Source organism: Heptranchias perlo, chromosome 18, assembly GCF_035084215.1.
Source record: "Heptranchias perlo isolate sHepPer1 chromosome 18, sHepPer1.hap1, whole genome shotgun sequence".
Taxonomy (NCBI): Eukaryota; Metazoa; Chordata; class Chondrichthyes; order Hexanchiformes; family Hexanchidae; genus Heptranchias; species Heptranchias perlo.
Window position 1 is genome coordinate 24,961,348 of NC_090342.1, and position 11,222 is coordinate 24,972,569.

The following is an 11,222-nucleotide window of genomic DNA, read 5'->3' on the forward strand; positions in this document are numbered from 1 at the left end:
TTTCAAAATTTAAACTCTGTTTGGAAACCATGCAGCTCTGAAATTAGAGCTTGGTAATTTAAAAATGCTTCTAGGTCGGTGATTGGATGTGATAATTATGATGAACTCAAAGTTGTGTGCACATAGAGGTTTACCATGGCACTGTTTATTTTAATACTTGGCTTTGTGCCAGTACAATCTCTGGCATCATAAATATCCAACATTCTCATGCCTGTTCATTCATTATTGTCTGTGGAGACACGCGGGCCCTGATATTTACGGGGAGGGAGCGGGGGAGCGTGTTTTTTTTAATTATTCGTTCATGGGATGTGGGCATCGCTGGCAAGGCCAGCATTTATTACCCATCCCTAATTGCCCTTGAGAAGGTGGTGGCGGTGAGCCGCCTTCTTGAACCGCTGCAGTCCGTGTGGTGAAGGTTCTCCCACAGTGCTGTTAGGAAGGGAGTTCCAGGATATTGACCCAGCGACGATGAAGGAACAGTGATATATTTCCAAGTCGGGATGGTGTGTGACTTGGAGGGGAACATGCAGGTGGTGTTGTTCCCATGTGCCTGCTGCCCTTGTCTTTCTAGGTGGTAGAGATCGCGGGTTTGGGAGGTGCTGTCGAAGAAGCCTTGGTGAGTTGCTGCAGTGCATCCTGTGGATGGTACACACTGCAGCCATGGTGCACCGGTGGTGAAGGGAGTGAATGTTTAAGGTGACGGATGGGGTGCCAATCAAGCGGGCTGCTTTGTCCTGGATGCTGGGGGGAAACCCACAAATTCCGGATTTAACGGCAGGACCTCATTATCATTTTTTAATTCCGTTTCCCGCCTAGCAGCAGGCCAGATTGAAGGCTGGCTGGCTGCCGGGCGGGTAACCCTACGGTAGAAGGCTACAGCCGGGCACCGTTGGGGATGGTCCCTGGCAATCAGCAAAAATCGCGGGGCCAAAGCGCGGGGGGTGGGGGGGGGGGGGTGGGGCGTTGGACTGGCAATCAGGAGGGAGGGAAAGAACCCTCGCGGGGCAGGAGGCTCGGGATCGTGGGTTTGTGGGTGGGAGGGGGTTTGGCTGACCGTGGCAGCAAGGAGCGGCTGCGATCGGCAGGAGGTTTTCTTGGCGGCCTGGGGAAGCACTCCTGCTCCTCCTGGCTCATTAGCAATGCTATAAAAAGCACTTACCAGTTTGACCTGGCTGCTCCCGTCTCCATTTTGCTACCTGCTTTCCCGAGCCCTGGGAAACCTGACTTGCCAGCGTTAAATTTAAATCAGGTTCCCAACTGCACAGTGGGAGCCTGATTTAAATATTATAATGAAGACACAGACACGGTACGCAACCTACCGCTGTAAAAGTGGCAACGGGCGTGTACACAGCAGGATGGGGTTGCGTTTTGCAATTTAAAATTTTTAACTCCCCCTCCCTCGACTCTCCCACCTGTTGTGAGGGGGTTAATATTGACCCCATGGCATTGCTCATTCTTGAGGACTCTCATCGCTGTACGTTAGATATGCTTCTGTGAAGTTAACAATTTTAAATACTTCATCACTCAAGGGTACAACAATATTAAAAAAAATAATTTCCACAAAATCAGATGTCCATTTTTGGAAAAATCTGCAATTTGGAATAATATGGAGCTATGACCAGTCTTTTCAGCGTACTATATAATTCAGAGTTTAATTTCTATTTATCTGGAAGAATTTTGCACAGATTGCTTTGTAAACGAGTAAAGGCAATAAAGAAAGTTACAGTCACTGCTGAACTTTAAAAAATCTATATTTTATATAATATATATAAAGAGCCAGCAGGGGGCAGCTGTCCATATTGAATGTATTACTTCTGGTATTTACATAAACTTATAGATGGCTATTTAAAATAGAATGGTATGGCAGAGATGATAAAGCAGTAATATTTTGGCAGGGATAATAGATTCAATAAGGCTTTACCTTAAGGATGTTTTCACGCTACTAATTTTAGTTTTGCGACATTTTTCTTTTGGTATTTGGTTTTTCATTTTGTTAATAATTTTCTCTCCCTCTTTACATTCCCTGAACCATACTCAATCCCAACCACGGCAGTAGATCTACTCCCGCCTTCTGCTGAATGATCTTTCACTCGGAAGTATACAAGAGCAGCATCTGCTTGATACTGTTCTACCAATACAGTACCATTACAGCATCTGCAATCTGTCGTGTTCACAAACATTTCAAGGGCTGGTATTTTGAACATGGGTGGGCTGAGTGAATTGCATTGCACTTTCCCATTACCTGCAACCTAACCCTTTTTATCTGTTACCTCACCTGATGCAAGGTGAGGGGGGGCAGTTGGATTGACTGTCTGCTGCACAAGCTATTAAAAATAGTGTACTTTGAAGGGTCAAAAGCACTGTAATATTTTATTAAAAGACAAACCATTCCTTTATAAAGCAGCAGAAAAGTGTTTTTAATGAAGGTCTGAGTCAAAATGTAAGGTGTGATTTTTCTGCAATAAAAAAAATTCATTCCCTAAGTTTCAAATATATATATATATGACAGATATATAATATTTGACTCACCATATTCCTGCAGCAATAAGAGAAAAAAAACACTGCTGAACAAAATTGGTGACTGTATAATTATCATTTGCAAATTTCACATGAAAGCTTTCAATGTCTGCAATATATGTGAATATTGGGGAATGTGTTTGCAGCTGAAAAATTCAGTCAAAGATTAAATCCCAGCTCTGATTCAACAGGTTAACAAATAGGCCACTTATATCGGAAGGACGATTACAAACTTCCACAACCTCTCATTGTGTTCATCCCAATAACTTCACATCATCTCATCCTCAGAGGGTTAAAATCATTTTGAAAAGTCCACTACGTAGCCATTGATTACTATTTTGCTGACAGCTAGTTTACCTTTTGCAACTGGAATTGTATTTCCACAAAATTAGATTTGATCTTTGTTTATTGTTAGCCTTGGATTTATTAACCCTAAGGATTGGTGCATGGTGGACCAGTCGAACTACATTCAGATACAAGTTAATTGCAGAAAACACTTTGGTGTCTGTTTAAGAAACTAATTATTTAATCCAGAAAAAATAATTATCTGGATGATAAAAGTTACCTGAATTGACTCATGGGGGATAATTGGGGGCGGGTGGGAGGTTAAAATAATAGCTTTTTGGAGTAGGACCGTATCCCGGCTCCAACGCACCCACTTCTGGGTTTAACCCAGGCATGTTTAGATGCACGCACACAACAGAGGGGCAATGTACCTCATTGAAATAGTTGAGATGCTTAATTTTTTTGTGTATTGCAAAAGTAAAATGAATTTAACATTACCTGTTCGGGTTTCCCATCGCTTCCGATTCTCACAGATGAAAGCAAGTGGGAAGGACCAGATCGATAAGATGGGTGCCTTTATTGCACTGCTTGTGGGCCATGAGAAGCAGGAGAGCTTCTTCCAGGCCCAACAAGCTCACCTGGTGTGACAGGACCCCCGTGATCGTCTGACTCACTCCTCCCCCCGATGCTGGATACCCCTCCCCCGATGCTGGATACCCCTCCCCCGATGCTGGACCCCCCAATCTTCCGATGGTGGACCGCCTGATCTTCACGGTCCACCCGATGGTGACTCCCTGATCTTCAAGGTCCACCCGATGCTGGACCCCCCTGATCTTCAAGGTCCACCCGTGCTGGACCTCCCGATCTTTTGATGATAGACCCCCTGATCTCCAAGGTCCACCCAATGCTGGACCCCCTGATCTTCAAGGCCCATCCGATGCTGGACCCCCTGATCTTCAAGGTCCACCCGATGCCGGACCCCCTGATCTTCCGATGCTGGACCCTCTGATCTCCAAGGTCCACCCGATGCTGGACCTCCCGATCTTCCAATGCTGGACCCCCTGATCTTCAAGGCCCACCCGATGTCATCCATGTCCCCCCACCTGCCCCCGCCCTTCTGATTTGTTCCACGGCCCATGATCTCTCTCTTTCTCCCTCCCACCCCCCTCCCTGATTTGCAACTCCGTTCCCTTCCGACAGGAAACCTGGAAGCACCAATACACACCTTCAATTGAGTTGTGATCGCAGATTGCGATGCACTCAATGACTTCTGTGTTCCCCATGTGAATATCTACTGACACGCTGGGTTCCTGGCTCGCAGCTAAAATCATGCCCATGAGCACTGCATTAGTCTGAAGCCATCTGCTGGGCACAATGAGTAAGGCAGCCTAGTTTAAAGAACAATTCAGTACTTTGAAAAGACCGCAACATAGGCATTAATTACTATTTTGCTGACAGTTGCTTTACCTTTGCTTGCCTTCTACCTCACCCTCACTCAAAACGCATAACCACATCTTTGCCACTCCGACTCAATTAGTCCACTGTTGTCCTTGTCAGCCTCCCAATCTCTGCCCTTCACATATTGCAACTCAGTCAAAGCTCTGCCACGCTCATCCTATCCCACAGTAAGTCCTGCTCCCCTATAACCCTTGCCCTACCACTTTCATTGGCCTCCTAGCCCCCAAAGCATTGATAATAAAATCTTTATCCTCATCTACAAGTCCAACCATGCCCTCACCCCTAATCCTTCTCCTATCCTACTGTTCAGTGTCCAGTTATTTTCACCTCTGTGGAGCATTTGGAATATTTTATTATGTTAAAGGCACTATAAGGGAGCAAGTTGTTGTTATCATATCTTATACAGGGCTGAGCTATTTTACTTGGATGGGGATTTTGAAATTTACTTAGTGTTACTTTTCTGCCCTGCTTCAATTTTGTTGAAATTGAGAATGTTGATTACAACAACAACTTGCATTTATATAGTGCCTTTAATGTAGTAAAACACCCCAAGGTGATTCTATAAAAATCTGTTTGTCTATGTTGAGATTAGAAGGAGCACATTATAACCAAATGACAATTCATTACCCATGCACCTGGATAGCAACCTGGATAGCATTATCCTTCGTAAAATAAATTTAGCATCTCTCCTTTGATCTTAAAGCTAACCTAAATTTCCTGGATGAGGGAAAATCTTTGTATGGTGCAGTTATCTTTTTATCCAATTATATAGAAGCACAAGAATACTGTGGCCTTTAACTTTGATAGAAGCAAGCCTACGAAATTGATTCCTTTAGCTTTTAATCCAAGTCCTAAATATACCTCATATCAGAGTATTTTCTTAAATAAATTTAATTACCTACAGCTGCATGGTGAGGTGTTCTATAGCCATTGTATTGGGTGGAATTGAATTTGTTAACTAGCGAAGATCTGGCTATTAATTTTGCATGGAACAGAAGAAATAAAATAATTAGTGTTGAAAAGAGCAAATCTGTAGGTGTGTGGAGTTTAAAAGGGTATTTGAACATGCTGAGCTGCTGAAAGATTTCTCTGTCTCTAAAGAAAAATACTGCTTAGTATTTTCACCACTGCATGATCAAAATAAGGGCTACAAATTAGTTCATGCTTGTTGAAGCTACATAGCCTCATGCAGGGAGCTGTCTTTGGGAATGTTTTAATGAGCAGAGAAGGTCACCAGCGTGTGACACCACTTTTCAGAGTTCCTCAGGAATGATGCAAATTTCCTGTCCAAACAGTTTAACAGCAGAGAGAACCCTTCTGCCACACAGCAGTACAGTGCAAGTTTTTGCATCCTGGCATTGGCATGAAGGGTTTGTGTCACCAACTGTGACACAGTTATTTTCATGCTGCTTCTACCCCCTCAATGTTCGGAAACTACCACTGTGGGTACACTGAGAGTACACGCTGGGTGAAAAATGAGGCAGGACAATGAGTTTTACATCCCACTGAAAGCTCTTTTTCTTCCAATCTGGATAAGCCACAAATACAAGGTGAGAGAGTCAGTCTAATAGATCTTCAAGAATATTTTAAATAAAAAACCATATTGCATTAGTGTCTTAGGAGAAACACCAAATCCAAAATATGTTTAAGGTATTTTGAAGAAACAAAAAACAAACTTAATGGGAAGAAGCAGCACGCAATTGATCGCAGAAAAGTCCTATCTCTGGTATTTGACTAAAAATTTTAGTCAGCCAGCGATTGAAATAAATGTTAAAAAATGGTGGCTAGCTTTGGAGCTGAAACACTGGGTGAGACATTGGACTTGCGCCCTAAATGGGCAGCAAGTCAGCAGAGTGATTGCTTTACGCACCAGTTCATGCCAGTGCAATACCCGAGCTAAACTCGGCATCATTTGAATAGATGCGGCGAGCAGCAGACGCCAAATGGTGTCCTGACGCAGTTTTCTGGTCGCGACCAGATGGCTCCAAAGCTGAGCCGGCATGCTGGAAGGTCCTGGAGGAGGTGGGGGTGGGGGGTGGAGATGGAAGCCCACAGTATTTTTAATGGAACCAGGAAGATCCTTCTGACTCCACAAAAATATAATTTTAAAAAAGTTTTGTGGTTGTTTTTTTGAACAGCTTCCAGAGGTCACTTTAAGGACCACCGGTTTGGCTGCTCAAGACCTGTGACAACTGAGCAGAGCTTGCACCACACAAGCTTTACCTATTTGTACCTGAATTTTGCATCGGGGTCCTACAATTGCCCATTTACAGGCTGAATATGGCATCAGGCGGGCCTTGGCTGTCAATGGGGCGGCTGAGGTGCCCCTCCAATTTCCAACTCCTGGCAGCCTGTTTTTCAGGTGCGAAACGGATGGCTGTGAATTGAATCTCTTCCCCACTGTATAATATTGGTGCCATTTGAAGGTTAAATTTAGGTTATGGTTCAATTCTTGCATTGTATTGCATAAAATGAACAATACCCTTGTATTTCTGCTTTCACACCTATAGCCAAGGTGTATTTAAAAAAAAAAGCGAATCAGTGAATCTGGGCTCTTATGTACTTTGAAGGTGACAAAATATTGTATTAAGATTGCATCTACTGCACTCCTTATGTACTTACGTCACTAATTTCTGGTAGAATTGTGTCACTTACCAAAACTCCTGTTGCATCATGGTTCTAATTGCACCGCACAAAAATATCATATTAAAAATGGGGGGAAGAGAAGTGTATTTCCTTGGAAAAAAAATAAACAATTTTGTACTTAACGTGAAATCTTTTGCATTCGTAATGGTTTCTGATTTCAATTACAACATATTTGATAGGTTCAATATAAAACTGTACATAATATTGTGGTTTCTTGTCTTAAAAACAAAAGGACCAATGCTCTTGTCCCTAATACCTTGTGTGCACCAATTTATGTAATGTTAGGGACAGGAAATTGGAGCGGACACCAGTAACATTGGGTTTATGCACATGAAACGGGTGGGAGCATTCAAATCCTATGAAATTGATGTGGAAGTGACATAATAACACATCTTACATCATTATCCTGGGATTCTGCTGCGTGGACGCCAGGAATGACGAACACCCAGCCAAACTGGGCTATGGGTCTTTCTAGGCGATGCTACATCTTGAGATCAGACTAGGAGCAACTGACAACTTTCATTTAGGTTAGGGATCTATGGAACAAAATCTTTGGTGCAGCAGGGCTGCACTGTGAGAGTGGACAACAGCCAGAAAGAACAGCCACTGGTGCTAAAATCAGTCAACTTTACGGTTCACATATTGCTGTCCTACATGCAACTTCCTGCCCTTTACTCTGAGCAAGTGCCACCTGGTACTTTCCCATCACACTTAATGAGTTGAACCTGTAAAGACAGTAGGCTTCAGCAGAGACCAAGTTGGGTACGTACAAAATGTGCTGTTAGGTTGGGGGAGGATGGGAGAGGAAAATCAGCTCCAATATCTTATCACCATTTTAATAATTTCATAATTCTTTTAATGAACTTAATGGGGCCAATTTTCCTCCTCCACATACTTGGTGCTAGTCAGGTGCACCTGAAGTGCGCTCCTCCTGACACGACCCGAATCTGCCTGTATTTTTGGATTCAAGCAATTTATGTAGGCCATAGGCTCCTGCAGTACAGTCCACACCCGGATGAGGCCAAGTGCCTGGAAGAGACGAGGAAAGTCAACGGCTGAGAGAATGCGGTAACAGTAGTGGCAGACGGCTGCAGGGCCTTCTGGCTTTTGTCCAATAACAGCAATCAGAAGGCTATCAGGTCTGAAAATGGCGTACCTGACTTCATCTTCTTGCTGCTTGCATTTGCTCAGATCATCTGATGTGAGGGTGGCAGGTGTAGGGCTTAAGGCCCAGTAGTGCTTGGCGCCGCACTGATTGCCCACCTTATGCTGTCAGGACAAAATGAGGTGGGGTGCATCATTAGGTCCCTCCTCACCATTTGTTGTTGGTCTGATTCAAGAACTCCACACCTCGCTCAGGGGAAACCTCAGAAATACCCAGCCAATGCAAAGGAGGCATCATGGGTCTTCAACCCATGTTTTTGCGCTTTGGTTCTGGGGAATAAGCATTCCTGGGCTGGTGTAAATACTGAACTGATGGTTAAAAAACATTAATATAGGTTTAAGAAACGAATATGCATGCTTTTCAGTTGCCATAAGAGACAGACAGTAAAATTGATTCAGGATTATTAAAGGTTGGATGAAATCTGATTCCCATAGTAGTTCTTTCTGAAAACATATCAGTAATTTTACTTCAAAATAATATTCTGCTTAAGTTCACATCACATTGATAAAATTGTCAGTATTTTACTTGGAAGGGAACTCTTCTGAAATAATTGACCTTCTTATGAATTATTGATAAGGTGCACCTTAATGAACCTGCAAGGTAAAAATTTATTTGTGGTTAAAATTCTTTTCCTTTTTATTCCAGTTGAAAACCTTCTAAAAACGGGGCAAAATCAGAATGCAGTCGCCAACTGGATGTCGGTTGGAGCTGATGGAAGAACAGCTGCAGCAGCAGGAGAAATGGGAGAAGGCATGGCAACAGCAAAGCACTTCCCAATACATTCAACAGCATCTTCCAGTCTTGTCCAGAACTCATGCATTCCAGGAAATCTTCCCAATAGAGACATGGAAACCAGTACAAATACCAGAGAATATTTTTAAGGTAGTATAGAACTCTAGTGAAAGCTTTCTAAGATCCACAATTTGTTCCTTGGCAATGTTTATTTTTTTAAATGGTCATATGTGATATAATTTGTTCTGCTTAATAGCTATTCTAATCCTGAAGAAAGTTACTGGTAACATTGTGAAATACATCTAAATGCTTGCATCTCAAATAACTCACATTCAGCAGTGGACTTCATCTTTTTGTAAACTCAATTATAACTTTAGACTGCTGAAGAAATCTCAGTCTCTCCTGCTTTGCCATTTTTAGAGGTATCAGCTAGTCCTGTGATGCTGAACAAATTCTATTATATCAATAAAGCTAATAAAATGTCAGGAGAAATTTCTTCTATAATATCATGCCTATACAAGTAAATCTTTAGTTTAAAAAAAACACTTCTGCTCATCCTGTGTTCCTCCCCCATCTGCATTCTCCTGTTTTTATTTAAAATTTACTTCTTTTTTACAACTAACAGATCTTATTCTAACATTTTAATTAATTTCTTTTAAAAAAAAATAACAAAGTATATTTTCTTACTGTCTTTTCTGTGACATGGCAGGTCCCACATTGCTGATTGGCTGTATACGAATTCTTAAGGCTACTGTATTCATCCAGTTGAGTGCTAGAACTGTAAAGACTAACATGAACACGTTATAGTTTCTGTTTGTTTTGCAAAACATTGGGACACCTTCAACACAGGAATCCTAAAAATAACATTTCAAGGGAACTTATAGGGAAGCCACATCATCACAATGTTAAAAATTGGAAACTGTGTGGTGTAATTTTCTTTTGTTTGCTAACATTAGTTAAAAAGATAGCAAAAGCAGGGTTTCCAACATTTTTGCCAACAATAACTTGCACTTTTATTAACTGGCATAAGTGCGGTGGCGTCGAACTTATGCCTGCCAAAATTGGATGAGGCTGACCCCATCAGAAATTCCGGGGTCAGCTAATTTAAATAATGCTGGTGGGACATGGGTGGAAATCCCACTAGCAGGGGGCCAGTTATTCCAGGGAGCGCAAGAAGTTCGGGAAGGGGTAGAGCATAGGTGCAACTTCTCTATTTAAAAGGCTCCATGCAGTTAAAGACGCTTAGCACATTACATCTAACATTACAAATATCATTTTGGGATATATATATCAGTAATTTGAAATGTGACATATGGTGAGCAACAGGTGACTGGGGTTTTCCTTGTGTCGTGTGTGGGTCTGTTGTGGACTAATTGGCAGGGATTGATTGCTATGATTAGTCAACAACTCTATTATCATTGTATCACGTGACTACCAGGATGGTAGAAACCGAACTAGATGGACCTTGGTCTTCTCTCGTCTAGCAATTCCTATGTTCCTGTGTTAGCAGGCTCTTGGAAGAGGGCCTGAAATGGCTGGAGCTAAAGAAGGAAAAAGGCTAGCTTCTAACATTTCAGAGATTGATGTGGAGATGATGTTGGCAGAAGTATGAGAATGGAGGGATGCCATGGTAAGAAAACCAGGAAAGAAACCATCACGTGCAGCAGTATGGACCACATGGAAAGAGGTGGCTGTGAGTGGGACCTCCAATATCTCAAGGACCTCCTTGCTGTATCGATAGAAGTTGAATGAACTCATGAAGTAAGCAAAGGTAAGAGAGTTTTCAGATGAATAACAGGGCAGGTAACTGAACTACAGGTAGTCCTGCAAATTTTTGGGGCTATTTGATTTACTATCGAAGAAATATATAGTTACTCCGCATACAGGGACTGGAATACAAGGGGTGGAAGTTATGCTACAGTTGTAAAGCACTCTGGATGGACCACCTCTGGAGTACTGTGTTCAGTTCTGGGCACCGCACCTCTGGAAGGATATATTGGCCTTGGAGAGGGTGCAGTGCAGATTCACCACAATCAAAAATGTCAAAAGTGAGATTGATAGATTTTTGTTAGGGATGGGTGTAAAGGGATTTGGGGGGGTTAAATTGGGTTGCGTAGCATGCCTTGTGTAGGTGCTATGCGGACTCCTAAGCCCCAAAAATAGCGTCTGCGATGCCCACACATCCTTCCGGCGTGATGGGTGCAGGACGCCACCTTGGCTAAAGGTGGCTGTGCACATGCACCGAACAAACGTCGGCAGCATGTAAAGTAGGGAGATTATGATGTAGATCAGTGTGCATCGCAGATTTGAAGCAGCTGGCGCCATTTTCGAACTCCCCGCTCCAGCCAATGCACTGTCCTAACCTCGCACAACTGAACAGGAGGTAAAGGGCATAAAGGACCCCCACCACCAGCGCTAT

General features: G+C 42.8%; 1 long non-coding RNA gene across 1 annotated transcript in view; it reads left to right on the top strand.

The window, feature by feature from the left end:
• LOC137334974 (uncharacterized) overlaps positions 1–9,114 on the top strand; it is a 34,207-nt gene extending 25,093 nt beyond the window's left edge. Inside the window, exon 3 of the long non-coding RNA XR_010966287.1 lies at positions 8,717–9,114. This is a non-coding gene — a long non-coding RNA (uncharacterized lncRNA). The remainder of the gene's footprint in view (positions 1–8,716) is intronic.
• Positions 9,115–11,222: the final 2,108 nt, after the last annotated feature.